Below are 16,594 nucleotides of genomic sequence, written 5' to 3' on the forward strand. Positions count from 1 at the left end.
GGGGCGCCGTCCTTTACCCCCGGCATTTTAGTTATTTATTTGCCCGGTTGTTGTTTGGGATTTTCCTTCCCCCCCCTCAGTACTGTAAGGTGGACGGCGCGGCCAGGCGAGGTGAGGTTTTCCAACGGGGTGCTCCCGAAAGCCGGACCCTGCGGAGACGCCCCCCCCATCCCCTGCTTTGCTTCCACCCCGCGAAGTTCTTCATCACGTCGAGAAACCGGATCACAGGTGTCCCGACCTCGGCATACGGTTTTTGGCTGGGGTTTCTCGGCATCTCAGCTCCCCCCCCCAAAGCCCGAGGATTTTTCCTGGTCATTTTTGAGGGATGGTGTGAAAATACATGGTTTAAGTTAAGGTTCTACCACGCACGGTGAACCTAACAGGAAGGCTCAAAAGGTTCTCTCTTCAAGGCTTGAATCATGTGTAATCAACACATTATTGCAAAGCAAAAGGTGAAAAAAGAAACAGTAACGGGGTTACAGCTCATGGTGATGTACAAGAAAACCTGTATGTGACCAGTGTATTAATTAAATTCTTCGTATAGTGATGAAATTTGGATATGAACTCAAACTTTTGAATACTCAAGTTCTTGATCTCCTATTCTTCTTCACATACCTTTTGTATCACTTCTTCCACACTGACAAAACCCAAAGGAGGAACCTCAACAGCCCTTCAGCAGTTGTCACCACCTGCTGCAGGGTTGGAGCCTTTGAACACACTGAGGACCACAGCCATTGGAACAAAACAAGCACCTGAAGCGGTTACGGGTGGTTGTACCTTGTGTGGACTAACACAGCACACATACACCATTCTCCCTTTACTGAGTCTCATTTTCTTTCTAGTCTTCTGTATTTACTTCAACTTGTCTCTCAAACCTCACTTTTCTCTCAGTCTCTGTTTTCTTTTGTCCTAAACTTACCCTCTTATTACCTACCCCAACCTCCAGTTCTTTGGTTTCTCTGCCCTGGCCTCTCATCTGCTTCGGGCGAAAAAATTATAGCCCTGCGAGGCTCTCCCTGCGCTCAGCTGCCGGGCGAGCGCCTACATGGCTGGTGTGACAGCGGCGGCACACGGGAGCGGCGATGACACGCCGTTAGCCCTACAGCTGGGAGACAGGCAGCCAGGCAGGCACCGCTCCAGGGACTAAAATGATCCTGCCCTGAGACAGCCTGCAGTGCCTCCCAAAGTGGCTGGCTACTACACAGGAGCCGGGCTTTCTTTGCAATTAACTCCAGTTCCCCCCCCACCTGGGGGTGACTGCAGTGTGTGTGTGTGCTCCGCTTGGTGTTTTATTTTCCTTTTTTGGCTTTTTTTTTTTTCCCGCGCCCCCTCTCTCCCCCCCCCCCCCCCCTTTTTTTTTTCTCTTTTATTTTGCTGGTTTCAGTTGTGCCACTGTATTGCCTGTGAGCTCCAATGTCTGGTTGCCTCTCAATTTTATTTCCCATCCACTATTCTTTCTACATGTTTCTGCCATTTTCTTGTCTCTCTATTTCTAATTTTCTTGCCCAGACAAATCTTATCTTTCTCCAGGGTGCCCAGCTTTCTCTCCTCTCCAGGAGCAAAGCCTCTGAAAGCACCAGGGAGAAGATACTCCCACTGTCAGGTCAAGCACCCAGGCTCAGCAGCATCTCCCAAAACAGAGCAGAAAAGCCTGCTCAGCCCTGGGGCGGTCTCAGGGCCTTTTGAAACATCAGCTGTTAAAACTTTGCAGTGATAACTCTTCTTTCAAAGACAAGGAGGGTAAGAAAACCGCTTCCAGTCCTCTTCCATTTGTTTATAAATGAAATATAGAAATGTTCTTTTAGTAAGACCTATCAGTCACTGTTACCAGGCCCATTCTTCATATGAATCTGAAGCCTGTAAGAAACCTGAAAACACCTGTATCCCAGCATATGCAGGTGCTCTGGACTTTGACTGGAACATAGCTACCTGTTCCTCTGACTGCAGGCATTTTCTGAATTCCAAATTTCTGCCGTTTCTGTCTAAGTTGTGCATCTTCTTTCAGTCATGAGAAACTCTCAGCCTCTCCTGGATCAAGAGTCATTGACTGTAAGCTAATACGAAGACCTAAAAATCTGTTCTACAAAGCCATATAAACCAATTCTTAAACTGCAAATTCTCACACCCAATTCACCAGAACTTCACGGATACGAAAACACATGTGCTGTGTTTTATAACAGACATTTTAGTAGTTCAAAGTCCACATAATTATGATGTACTCCTCATCCTGTTATCTTTAGAAATCAGAACTGCCGAGATGTCATCTCCTGCAGTCCTACTACAGAATATCAATCCTATTTCTACAGACTTACCTTAAGATCAGCACTGTCTTGCTTCTCCATCCTTTATGCTTCTTTTTTCATAAATCCTATATTCCCAGTGTCTAAGCTGTCACTTCAAAAGCTGTGCAGCCAGCTCAATTCTTGGATGCCCGTCAGGAACAATGCTTCATACCTCTTGCTTTTCATGTCCTAAGTGAAATGCAGACATGTCAAAGTATGACCACATTAATTCTTGCATAATCTTCCACTGTTTTCAAAGTCCAAAAATCTCCCAGCAAAAAGCAATCTTAAAGGAGAATAATACATGAAACAGAAACTTTTGCTGAAACAGGAATGGCTTTGTTTCTGTCATTTCCATGGGGTGCCCGCAGAGGCACAAGCATCCAAATACCCACTCTGTTGTTAGAGCATACCTCCTGTCCAGCAAGTGTATTAAGATGGCTTTTTCCGTCAACTGTGTTTAATCAGGCAGGATCTATTAAAGGAGTGTCCGGATTTTGGAATGAAAAAGCCAGAACTAATCTACATCTTATGCAGTAGAGGGAACTCCCAGTTTCATTGTTTCATCATCTCCACGCTGAAGACACTGAGTTTCGTAAGACTACCTACAAACTTACCTTTGCCTTAGTGCCCTAACAGATCTTCAAGAACTGATGAAGCAGCAGAGAGAGAAGCAAGGAATGAAGCTGCTAAAGACTGTTTCTAGATTTCTCCCCTCATTCGACATCATCATGAAAACAGCTTGCCACTAGGCTTATTTATCTTCTAACATAAAGAAGTTTCATAAGTTAGTCCAACACCCAAGGCCAGCAGTAGACACACTGAATGCACACTCATCAGATGATGACTGTTTCAGCTATTGCTTTAACATGCTGTGGAAAGGCACTGCAGCAGATTATTTTTCATTATAGCACACAATTTAAATCTTCTTTTACAATGCAGGTTCTGAACTACAACAGAACAGTATCTTCTGCCTTGGTCTTCCCCTTCAACTTACAGTGTGTAGAGGCATCTTCCTGGGGTGAGCTTAAATCATGCTTTACGGCTTATTTCACAGTATGTGAATATCCAATGATTATTCCAGGTCTGATTGTAGTAAATCTTCCCTCTGCTGCCCACCGCACACTGATATTAGGCATATCTGCCAACAAATGTTTTTCCAAGGAGGAGAACATGACTTCTGTCATCATGAATAAACTGATTTTTTGATTAAAGTTATGGATGACAGAACCTGGGTAGGCATAGAGATGTCCATCAGCTACTGGTTCACATGATAGATGCACTTCAACAGGAGACAAGAACGAGGACAGCCTTAACACTGAACCCAGCCAGGATGCCCTGTGTTCTTATGGTGGTTTTTTAATAGATCGTTCAGTGGTTGCAACAGGTAGTTACTGATATCTCAAGATGGCTCAAAATCCTTCAAGATAGTACAGATACTGTATTTGCATGAAGAATTATTCAAAGTCAACAGGGCTGCAGAATTTATTCTATAATAATTGGCTTTTGAAAAGTTTTTATTAAAGTCTGCAAGTAGCCAGGAATGTAGTGGGGTAGGTTTTGTCACCTTGATGGTCAGAGTCACAAACACCCAACCATCAATTCTGCTGAAATGCATTCTGCAAATACCTTTGAAGTCAGTGCAGACCCAAAGAACAAAATGTGACAGTACAGTTTATTCTCATTACCACCATTAAGAGTTTCTGTGCTTCTCGTGATCGTCCCATGGAAACCACCATATACCGCTTCCTAAGGCAGGACGTCTCTGCTCAGAATTGAGATACAACATTTCAGGTGGTCTCTGCTACTCAATTTTCTTAATAGAGGTAAGAAAATGAGCGGGGAAGGCCTAAGAGGACTCAGTGTAGGAGTGTGTTCTGCAGCTTTAAGATGCAGTAGTCTTCATCTGTTGAGAAGAAACCCTTCACAGAGAAGCACAATGTACTTTTGAAGGGTAACAACCACAGAGGCAAGCACGAGGAAGATGCAGGATGGAAGGCTAACCACTTCAGTTCCTGTTCTTACCTCAGTATTAGAGGACTCCTCAGATGATATGTATAGCTAAACAGTAACACCTGAAACATTTTCTAAGTTTCTGAGGAGCCTTTCTTGAGCATTAACACAATCCTTTCTTCTAAGAATAAAAAGTCTTTAAGGGCTTTGTAGAATAGTCTCAGGCAACACTGCCTCTCTCCAGGTTGCTCTGCCATTCCTTGTACCCCTCAGACTGGTTAGCAGATTTTCCAAACTTTCAGAGTCATCTTTCAGAGTACTCCTAGAAGACATGAACTCTGACTGCTCAGCTCCCTGGCCTGGGTAAAATGACAGGCATATGGACTCTTCAGTGGGACTTTATCCAGATGTGACCCCAGAGCTTTCAAATCCTCATTTTAAAACAATTTTCAAAATCTGTTAATTTCTTTCCCACCTTTTTCATACCAGATACAATACATCTTTCTCACAGGGACTACATAGAAATTAGAATTGGTGGGATGGAGGTCTGTGTTACTAATGACACATGCAAAAGCAAATGCTTCAAGCTTAATAGGAAAGGAGACAAACAAAAAACTTCTTGCTTGAGACTGAAAAAAAAAGAACCTTATCCACATGACCTCTTTATTTTGAATTAATCTAAAAGTATTTACCAAAAATTAAATGTTAAACAGTGATGAGTGAACAGGGAGCTTCACAAAGGAAGAAGGGATTCTGTCCTTTAGTAACCTATGGCTGGAGGCAAGAGGAAAACCTGAAGAGATTTACTAGGGTGTCAGGCAAGTGCACTGAGCATACATACTCTCGGAATGGAATGTATCTGTGCCAAACACTTAATGCCAGACTATCCAGTGTAAAAAGATGGGCTGATTCACAGGGAATAGTGTTGTCCCAGGCCAGTCTACCAAAGGCTGGGGCCAGCTGGAGGCACATCCATGTGCATGTGACACTGTGCCTTTAAGATGTTATTGCTGACTGCTCTGCAGATGAGTCCGAAACACTTGGCTGTTGGGTTTCATAGGCTGTCCTAGCAATTGTGGAGTTTGGGCACAGCCTGATGGCAAGGCCACGGCACAAGAGGCAAGTGACAGTATGGATTCACCCTATGAGCTGGATCTGGTCTGCAGGGCATCCCTTTGACCACTCCCCACTGAAAGCAGCGGGCAATCAACAGCAGGCACAAGCCCCACATCAAAATACCGAGATGCTGGTGTCAGCTAGGCAGGGCGCTGCTATGATTATTGCTTCCAGGCTGTGTTTTGAAGAGCTATCACATACTACATGATAGAAATGCACCATATGACCAACCTTCAAAATGATTAACTTGGCTGTTTTGTTGCTGGTTGTTTAAGTTTCACCTTTAGGTACATAGATTTGTAAGAAGAAAGCAAAGTCAATTTAAGCTTACTTCTATTCAGCATATAAGAAGTTTATTTTGCTTTCCTCCTCTGGGCCAATCATCCCATTCCAAAATAACATCCTTCTGCTATGACCCAGTGCCTTAGCCTTTCTGTAACTTTTATACCAAAGTGTTTGCTAATTGTTATATTATGTTTTTAAATAGTAGCTTCTAACATCACAGAAATCAGCATTGGCAACTGAGATAATTCTCTTAAATACATCAAATGAAAACACCTTATGCATTCTTTTCTTTCTGAGGAAAAACAGACCAGCCTAAGAAAGGAAATTAGTTTGGTTGCATCCCTGGCTCAAAGTGGAATAATTTTTAAAAAATATATTATGTGATCAAATAGACCTTGGGGTTTTTTTTTAAGAAAACACACTAAAAATACTGTTGTTACCTTGACTACTTAAGAAAAAAAAAAAGGACCTGTTCTTGTAAACAGAGTTACTGCTCATTACGGAAAGCACGGATCTTCTATAGCATAAGTACACTACATTTCGAGAATCTCCAAGTCAGAATACTGCATCTCAAAAAATCTAATTCCACTGCTTTAACCTGTAGTAAAGCAGTACCACTGAAATACAGAGACCTTCAAAATCATATCTTTAAAAGGCAAAGTGTTTCTAATTTTCATTACTGAAAAGGAAAACCTAATAATGTACCTTTATCATTCCTTTTAAGTCAATGACAGACACTGGTAATTGCCATACAACGTGGTCTAAGGAATTTGAGTAAGAGCATTTTGATTGCTGAACTAATTATTGAAACGACTGGTCTTTGTAAATTAGCAATTCTGGCCTCACAATAATTCAAGACCACCCAATCAAAGATAAACTCTAAGTCCCAAAATTATTTGAGATTGGAGTAATTGACTTTGACAAATCCAGGATATTTGCAGATAAGCTGCACAATATAAACAGGGGAGAGAGGAATGCATGGAAATATGGGTACCAGAATCTGTCTTATGGCTCAAAATAATGAGAAAGAAAGATAATGGGGAGCCTCTTCTACCTTCTATGCTACTTGCTGGCATAAAAACAAGTAGGCACTCTCAGTACCTATTCATTTGACTCACTGACCATGATGTATCCTTAAAACATTTTGGGCATAGGAGTGTTGTTATGTATGGACTCTAAGAAAAAAACCTCAAACACACTGGACATCAAAACCAGCGTAATTTCTCCCTGAAGCCTTGCCATATCATGGAAATTAAGGCATTTTGATATTTACACTCCGGGTTTGATATGACTATTAAAGTCCAAAGTGTGCACTTTTTGCTTTTAGCGATATCTTTCACTCTAATATCCAACTATACTTCACAATCATACTTTAGAATTATTGTTACGGCTTCAATTTAAACAATGAAAAGCTGTCTTTGCTGTCTCTGTATTTGCACATTACACATTTGGAAATACAGAGGTTTGTCTGAAGTAGATTCTCCTCTTTTCAATCACAGGTTTCTCCAGTTCCTAATAGTACAAAAACTATTACAAAAGGCAGAGTTGCAACATGATGTGATTATTTGATTAAAAAGAACACTGCAGTTTACAACTGACAATCATGAAACCGTATGATTTTGGTAACTTTATGCCAAAGTAGTTCTTACATATTAATTTCTAATTTACGCAATCAGAAGCAAAATTAGTTTTTTAAATGCCAGGAAGTAAAAGAAACTGAAAGCAAATTTCATAGTCTGCAAGTTGAAGTATCAAAAGTACCCACAATATAGCATTAGGCTTCACAGAGAGGATATTTGACACTTAGGAAAGATCCAGTGGAATTAATTATTGTGTGTTCCAATTTAATTAGAAGAGCATTGTGCACTGCTCAAATGAACGACATCACAAAATTCACCTCAGTAAGAGAACTGTGAATAGATGTGGCTCATTTCCATTCATAGCTCTGCATGAAAAAACTTTCCTTTGACTTACACTTTATTGAGGATAGTATAATACTACTTTTGTTTACTTTTTTCAATCTCATACTTGGTAAGCCACTGATTTCATCATATTCCAATCCAAACACGAATACTCTGGGTATTCATATAATAAAATGAAAAAAAGAGTAATGTTTACCCGTCCATAAACCTTATTTCAAAAATTCACTATTAGAAGAAGAAAAAACAAACCCAGGAAAACTACCATCTAGCATAATAATTCTTAAATGCAAAATAAAATTAGGAACAAAAATTGACTTTGCCTCCACCCTCCTTTCACAATTATCCCTCTGGGAACGGTAACATATCAATAATAAGAAAGCTATTTTTTCCTTCAGTAGTGAAAAGTTATGATCTGTATGGCTTTAAGAGAAGAAAGAACAATGATTTTTATTCCCTTAGAAGTGACTACGAAGTCATAAATACTGGTTTTTTAACTAAGAGCATTTAAAACATACTTATTAATAACACGTCCACTTAAAAATGAAGTATCAATAATTAGAATAGTTTGCTGCATTAACATCAAATTCTCTAATACAAAAAGATTGAAATAGGATTTTTAAATAAGCAACCTTTTAGTAAGAATACTTGAAAAAGCCTATTTGAAATTTCCTCATACATTTCGAACTTAGTTACCTACACACCAACATTCAAACACTACTTCATGAGTTAGCTTCTTATGAATTAGCACTTACCTTTTTCTTCCCCATATTTAACAAATACATTTGAAGTAGCCTTCAGCCACTAACCAAGGTTTCCATCCAACAATCGGGTAAAGCTTGCTTTCCAGTTGTAACTGATGGAAACAGTGATAAGAAACAGGGACAACAAATTCCCATGTGTTAAATTGATAACTTTTTTTTTTGGGAGGGGGTGGTGGTGAAGAGAGAAATGAAGCTGTGAACCAAAAATTCTCGACAAAATGTTTTCACTCCAATTATGCTGAAGATCTCATGTCACCTTATACTCAGGAACTTGCGACCTAATCTGCCTTTATTTATGCATCACAGTAAGGAAATGATTAACATTCATGATGTCACTGCTCGAATTTTCAGTAGCAGTTCAGAATAAAAGCACACCCAAAGCATTTTCCAGATTCACTGTAGTTTACCATGTATGCGTATTGCCACCTAGAGAGTCAAGGTTATAACTGTAGGCATGTAAATAATTAAGCCAGCCCAAGCACACTAGCTGTTTTGAAATGCTTATTTGAACGTAAGCTTTGCTATACCAAAAAATTACTCCATGCAGTCTAACATCTCTTATTGCAGCTGCCAGCAGACACTTTGACAAAAATAAAGGTGAATTCCCCACAACAAATCTGTCAGAAACAGACATAGCTGCCAAACGGTGGGCAGTAAGTATCTTTGGTGCTACCTGGAAACATACATTCGCACTCTTATTTTCTACACGAAGGATCCTGTGGATTTTCCAACTTCCCATATACATAAGCGTATATTTTTTCAACGTCCATGAAATTATTGGCCTTGCCAACAGGAAAAAATATCAACCAGTAACTGTCAAAACAGTGAGAAACATAACAAATTTATTGTTAATTATCATATTCACATTATTGTATATGTTGCTGTGCTGAAGATGGAGCCCAAGCTCAAAATGCTACTTCCTGTTATTGCTCTGCTGGCTAACTATGCCTCCACTCAGTTGCTATGCTACTTCATCACCTATCTTCCATTCCCCACTTTCTTTTTTCAAATTTCCTTCTACCACAGTTTACTTACCCAACACACGGTCATTAATGTATCCTGTTTTTCATAGTAGTTCTTCAATTTCCTGATTAGGACTGCAATTTAGGCTTCTCCTGTGGGCTTACCTATCTTAGGAACCATAAATATAGTACAGACCTTCAGTAAAAACAAATCAGAACATATAAAGCAGGCTTTCAGTTTAGATTGAGACAGGAAATTTACACAGGCCAACATGCTGGTTATTACTAGTCTGCTTTTTGTATCTGCTTTGAAACATATTTAGTGTCAGCATTTCACTTCTCATTAGAATACCCATACCCTTACTGTGCAACTTCCAGATACAACACCCTGATCAACCTGGGTAGTACCTAAATGATCTCAGTGGTCATACTTCTTAATTGTTTGACAGTTGTTCTTCCTTTTAGAGAGGCACATTTCAGACAAAAGCAAATTCCCAATTATCCAGAGAGAGCATAAACAGTTTTTTTGTTCTGAAAGTTTAAGAACATATCAAGTGAATATCACCAGTTGGGAGGTATTATGCTACTCCTGAGTTGTGTTAAAATTTGTGCCAACATTTTGTTATTTCAAAAGAACATTTTCTTCTCTATGCATATGAATGCATATGCAAAGTAAAACATCTTTAGTTTATTTATAATTTATGTACAGCCCTTGAGCAAGAGCTCACTAGAAAAATGGAGGTGGAAGTCAAGACCAGTGTTTTGGTAGCCCACAGTGACACATGGTGTCTGGAGACACCACACATTGAACAAAGACACCTTTTGACAGCTGTAATGCAAAGTGTATGTAACCATCACTCCCTTTACCTTGCCCAGTCCTTTGTACTTTCTCAGACTCCTTTCAGAAAATTTTCCAAGGCTTTTAAATTTGCCTCTATTTGCAAACAGATGAATGGAAAAAAATAATCAGCCCAGCAAATGCTCTGAAAGTAGCCATAACATTCCAGCTCACAACCCAGAGCCCAGGACAGGAACAAGCTGAGAAGAAAGTTCTTGCCTACAGCATAATTGCAATTAAAGCAGATATATGGCTTACAACGTAGTGCAATCTTAATTTGTTTTAAGGGGATTTTTTTTGTTGTTATGGAAAAGCACAAATGCATATTTTAGCGACAACAATAGAACCTCTTCTGTCCTGTGAATATAATGGAAAGACAGATTTTAATGCTTAAATGCAATCTGTTGCTAGGACATATCTACTGTGTACGAAGCTCCAAGAAGATTTTAAGTAACTAAAGTATGTCTGCAAATATACTACCTAATAATGCAAAATACTGGATCCTGAGAATAGTGGGTGGTATGAAATAGTATAAAATCCACAAATACAGGAATGCATATATTACCTGGGATAAAAAAAAAACAACCAACAAAAAACAACAACCAAAAAAAGCCCAAACAAACACCTTAACAAATTAATTAATCTATTTCCTCACCAATTTACTTTGGCTATGGTATGGTAAACACGAAATAGCAGATGCGTTCTTGCCAGAAAAGGACTTTGCTTTTAAAAACACTTGTAAGGTACTTCCTAAGACAAAGTGACATATTTGGACTTTAAAAGTATGATTGAAAATGTGTGAGAAAAATAAATATTGTTTAAATATGTATCCAGCTAATCTGACTGCAGGTAGAAGCACAACTAAACAAGCACCATGAAATGCCTGAGTCACTCCTTTCTTCTGTGGGCAGTAAGAGACACTACCGATCTAAAACAAATGACCAATAAAGATACCTTAGAGCACAAATACTGAAAAAAACTAAGAAGGCTCACAAGCTAGCTTTAAACAAAAAGCCTGAATAAAATGACAAAGTTATAGAAGCAACAATCTTAAGACACACAGTCAGGAACTTCACACAGTAATAGTACCCAAGTTTTCAAATACACACAGGCAAAACTTTATTGTCCTTTAGCAAATACATAATAAAAAAAAAAAATAATTCACAAGTTGCCTTCTTCAATGGTGACTGCAGCAAAAATACAGTGTTTTTTATCCTTAAAGTCAAATCAAATCTGCAAAGTCTGACAGTCTGTCCACACAACTTCAGGCAACTATTAAAGGCAAGTATTTCTAATTGTACTTCAACTTGTACAGAAGACAAGAAATTACAGAAGAAAAGCATCAAGTTTGTATTTCACAAAAAAACCCAAAACACCAATTAATATTTCAAAAAAATTATTGGAAAAAATTTGGAAAGAAAAAAGTTTGCAAGATCCACAAGCTCTGTAAAAACTACACCTCAGTCAGTTAAGTCTTGAAAAGCCTATGTGGTAATTTTGCATCAACTTTTCTCAACACATCTGCGCACACCTGCCATTTCAATGCTACCTACTTATTCAGAGCTAACACTACAAAGAATAAGAACAGCATTAACTTGAGAATGGACCAAAAATCTAAAAGCTGGCTGTCCACTGCTTTGGGTAATGTGAAACGAGAAAGTGAAAAAACTTTTTTACAAGGAGAATGAGAAAAAATTCCAGAACAGTGGCAACTTACAGAAGAAAATATCCCCTTTTCCTTCCTCCTCCCTGCCACACTTGTTTTTGGTTTGCATAGAAAAGGGAATGTTTTTTCTGGTTTTGGTAGGCTCTTATTTTTGGTTTAGCTATAACACACACACAAAAATTTAAATTCACTACAGTCTGTGTGCTTTATGAAAAATTCACATAAGAAATATCTCAGGTACCACAGTTACATCTTTTTGCTCAGAACAGGCAAAACAATTTTCCATTTCCTTTTGACATGTAACATATCCCCGTTTCTTTTAATTGCATCCCAAAGTTCTAATTTTCTGCAGTCTTCTTATAGCCTTGTTTCCATGTTTTCAAGCATTCTTCCTTGACATCATAGCCTCATCCACACTGTACACCTCCAGACAGCTTACTATTAAGTATCTAATAGCGATTATCCCATTCACTTAGACAACTTAGACTTGCTCTTGCAGGCTGACATAGATTGTTTTGTCAAGAAGGCAGAAGCATGCTTATTTTTCTCCCAAGTAGAAAAACCTGAATCCAAATGGAAACGTGTTTCCTGCGAGATGTACAACGATGACACAATTGATCAGGTCTCCATTTCAGTGTCCATGGTATCAGTCCTTGAAGGAGTTTTAGCTTCTGGTGAAGTTTCTCCATCTAGGTTCTGAATATCAGACAAATCAATAGTAGGCAATGGTGCTCTCCAATACAGGAATGAGTTATACTGACAGAATTCTTCTTCTTCCTTTGAAAAGAGACAAAAACACATTAATGTTTTGTTGCCTTTTTGTTTACCACAGCAGTATAAAATAATAAAAATAAACTTTTATAAAAGAAACTGCAACAAGGAAGAGTTACTCAGCTGTTCCACATTAATGGTTCTTATAATTTTATACAGAACGCATGTGAACTACCTCTAAGGAAAACACCATAGAAAATCTCAACCAAATATAATTTACTTTTGTCTTTTCCAATGTTCTTTCAAAGCACTGCTGTACAACCTTTGGAAAATACTTCCATTAAGTCCACAAATTTCTTCAACTTGCAATCTTTGCACAGAACGATACTGTAAAACTTGTGCAATTATTGGACTTTGCATGCGAAAACTGCTCACTGCTTTTTCTTCTCACGATGGTATACAAATTTCATGTGCATTTAGAAGCTGGTATTCAGAAGAATGTATTTAGCTCTTTTAGATCAACTCAGAGGCTGATACTTGCAGGAAAAGTAAAGCCTTGGACAGCATTCCTAACACATTCTGCTGTTCCTTTTCTGTAGCTACATTTTGTACTCAAGTACATGTGAAAAAAAATGAAGATCTCTTCTATGGGCAGGAAGGGGAAAGTTTAAAAACTAGTAAGTTGTGTAAGAAAAACTTTGGAGGAACATGTACTTATCTACTACTTTAATATGGAACCACAATTTTCACCTTTTTTTTTTTTTAAATCTCTGTTAGAAAACATACTGTTTCTTTACAACCACATGTTGTGGTTATAAACAGTGGCCAATCTGATACACATAAGAAGAGGTATTCTCAAGTCACTCCTTATGTCTTAAGCACGTACTTTCTTCTGGTATGTAGAAACACTGAATGCTACCACAAACCTAAAATAATACATTTCCATATAATACTGGTTTGTGTTTTTCCTAACATACAATCAGAATTTTGAAATATTTTACTTTAATGTCTCAGCTATAACAGGTGCTAAATAGAAGTATTTTTAATAAATAAGCTGGTATAACTGTTTTGGAATGGTTCTTGAAAAATTTCATGCTTTGTCTACTGCCTCTGCAACAGAATAAAAAAAAATGTAATGTTCAAAAAATTAATCCATAACTAAGTATCATCCATAAAGCCCCTCAGATACTGAAAAAATTACACTTCCTCACTCTCCCCAAAAGAGAGAAGTACATAAATTCACTGCACTTTCCATTTAAAGAACACATTTTTCTATTACTTAGAACACAAATCTCTTGTGAACTAATTTGTTGTGGTAAATAACCTGGTTTTACTACAAAAACCCTGTGTATCACAATTCTGTGATAATGAAGAGAGGTAATGAAAGATGTAGACATTTCATAGCAGCAAGATGGCTGCACGCCTGTAGAGTACTACTAATCTGAATTTGCTCACTAGGAAAAGATTGTCTTCAGGAAAAATTAAAGAAGATGAGTTCCCATTAGTGGGAATTGAGACCAAAACCAATTAAATGATATTGTGCCACAGGAACAGAAGGATTGATTATATGGAAACTGGAAGAAAGCCAAACTATAAGCAGTTGCCCACATTTGCATAAATATTCTTGTAAACTGCAATTTTTGTACTGCACGTATTAACAACAAAGTGCAGAAGAGAAAGGGAAGATTTTCCAGTCTGTGGAGCTAGCTAGGCAGCATCACTCACACAGAACTGTGCGGGGCAGGTGACTAACAAGTTCTTTGAAAAAAATCTCCAGCAATGGAGTTTCAGAAACAGTCAGCTATACTTACAAATTCTTCCCATGTTTCATCTGGACTCCCCTTATATTCCAGTAAATTACTGCTCATACTGTAAGACATAGGCACTTAAAGTCAGAACACCCTGTGCTAGGTGCTTTCTATGCACCGAGTAAATGACAGCATTCTTGTTTCATGGAGATTATAAACTAAAACTTCATAACCACAAAAATATGCATACTTATAATTTTGGACACAGACTACATGCAGGATTAATCTCAAGAGTACTCAAGTCTCCAGAGGAGCAGTATTTCAGTTTATTGGTACCTCCCAGTAACCAAACAGCACAAAAGACAGAGGCAAACACTAAACATTCATACATAAAATGCAGAATAAAATATCAAATATTCACAATCACCTAAATATATTTCAAAGCAGGTTTTAAAAGAAATTCTAGCAAGGTAAGTAACATGCTGCAAACTCAAGAGATACAACAGCTCAGTTTCTATGGATGAAGTTGTTTAATTTTTAAGGAGTCAGTTTTCCAACTCTAGCTGCAAAGGTGTGCTTGCAAATAAAACTCAAATATTTCTTGTCAACTGTACTATAACTGGAATTGCTCATAACTTTAACAAAAACAGTATGAAATTAACAGTGTCCTGATCATGCTTATTACTGTAATGACCTACACAATCCACAAAAGAGCAAAGAATAATCCCAACCTACAGCTGCGTTTTCAGAAAGCTGTAAAAACCATCATCAGAAATATCTTTGTGAAAGATTTAAAACACACAGGTAGGACATACAGAAGATGGAAGAAAACACCTTATGTCTGCCATTAACCAAGCTTTGTTTTACATAAAAACTGTTCTTTTATGCAATACCGTACTTAGGGAAACAACCTGTTAAAAATACAGTCCTACAAAAACATTTTATATAGAGAAATACTCTTTACAGTGTGGAAATCCAGGGGACTTTCTGCCTTCCTACAACTGCTAAAGCTTACAAAATTGTAAGTAAAGAATTCAGCATTGTATTTGTCATGGAGTAAAACTGTTCTGTAGAGGTTTGCTCAATTGGTTTCATTTGCTTTGCTTTGGATGATGCTTGTTCTCTCTTCAAAAATGAGAGATATGATTGTGTTTTAAAGATACAGCCTAAAAAGGATGTGTAATTTTCATAGCACATAAAATTCTTTCCTGAAGTCCTTTGTGCCTTAATTCTACCATACATCACAAAAAAGCCCGAAAAAAAACCCCAACAAAACCAACCAAACACCAAAAAACACTACCAAAAGGCAGGGCCTGTGAAAGGAAAGCCATGATTTTCCTTACAGATCAGTGTAAACTGGGTGTTACACTATCAAAGGCCTCAACTTCTCAAAACCAGAGAGTCTAAAACTGAAGTTCAAAGTCCCTCTGACCTAATGAGACTTTCTGCCACTTCCACATCACTGGATCAAATATTTTGGTCTCCCTTAAAAGATACAGGTAGGAGGAAAGGTGAGTTTACATATTTCAAGCTTACAGATAGGCATGGAATTTGACTTAGCATTTTATTTTTGCAAAACTAAAACCTTCTTAGTACCGTATTTTGTTTTCTGGCCTACTGTGATCAAGGTAAAATGTGGTCAAGGCCAGGGAGAAGAATGCACGTTGTCCAAAGTTAATCAGAAATACCAGAAGTCAACTGTGCACTTCTACATACCCTGATCTCTAAACAACTGATCCCCTTCCCAGGACCACCGCCTTCATTAGACATTTTGGTTAGTATCATTACTAAATGCCCATCCCAAACAAAAAGTTAAGAAAGCAAATGGCCAGATATTGTAGTAAGCCTGAGCTATAGCCTCAAACAATAGGGATGATGATAATAACAATAATATAAATAATAATAATAATATAAATATATATTACATATAGCGTAAATTAAAACATAAATAAACTTTTCAAGCTTGCACCGTATTTTTGGATGGTGATCTCACTGAAAAGAGACTGAACTAAGGTGAACTCCAGACAGGTAGCTTCCCATCAAATTTTGCACTGGGGGAGGGGAGAGGGGGTGTTTACGTGAGGGGAGGGAAGCTAGAAATGTTACTTCTGCTTCAGGAAAGGGGTAGGGGGGCGGGGGGGGAAAAAAAGCAAAGCTTTTAAGAGGCCCCGTATCGATCAACACCGGGAGGCAGAGAAGGAGTTGCGGGCACCGAGCGCTGTGCTGGCTAAGGCCGAGGGACTCCGGCCGCCGGTTCTACGGGTCCGCCGCACCCCCCCCGGTGACACCCGCTCCCCGGCGCAGCGGGCTGGGGCGGCCGCTCCACGGTAACGCCTCAGCTGCCACCGAC

At 38.6% G+C, this 16,594-nt stretch overlaps 1 long non-coding RNA gene across 1 annotated transcript; it reads right to left on the reverse strand.

Annotated features, from left to right (window-relative positions):
- Window positions 1-11,213: 11,213 nt before the first annotated feature.
- On the reverse strand, window positions 11,214-15,418 carry LOC106893572. The gene is made up of 2 exons (XR_001413106.1): window positions 14,308-15,418; window positions 11,214-12,562 (listed from the first exon to the last, which is right to left on the reverse strand). It is a non-coding gene; the product is annotated as an uncharacterized LOC106893572 (long non-coding RNA).
- Window positions 15,419-16,594: the final 1,176 nt, after the last annotated feature.

The sequence above is a fragment of the Calidris pugnax genome, unplaced genomic scaffold (assembly GCF_001431845.1).
Source record: "Calidris pugnax isolate Ruff unplaced genomic scaffold, ASM143184v1 scaffold207, whole genome shotgun sequence".
In the NCBI taxonomy this organism is placed as follows: domain Eukaryota; kingdom Metazoa; phylum Chordata; class Aves; order Charadriiformes; family Scolopacidae; genus Calidris; species Calidris pugnax.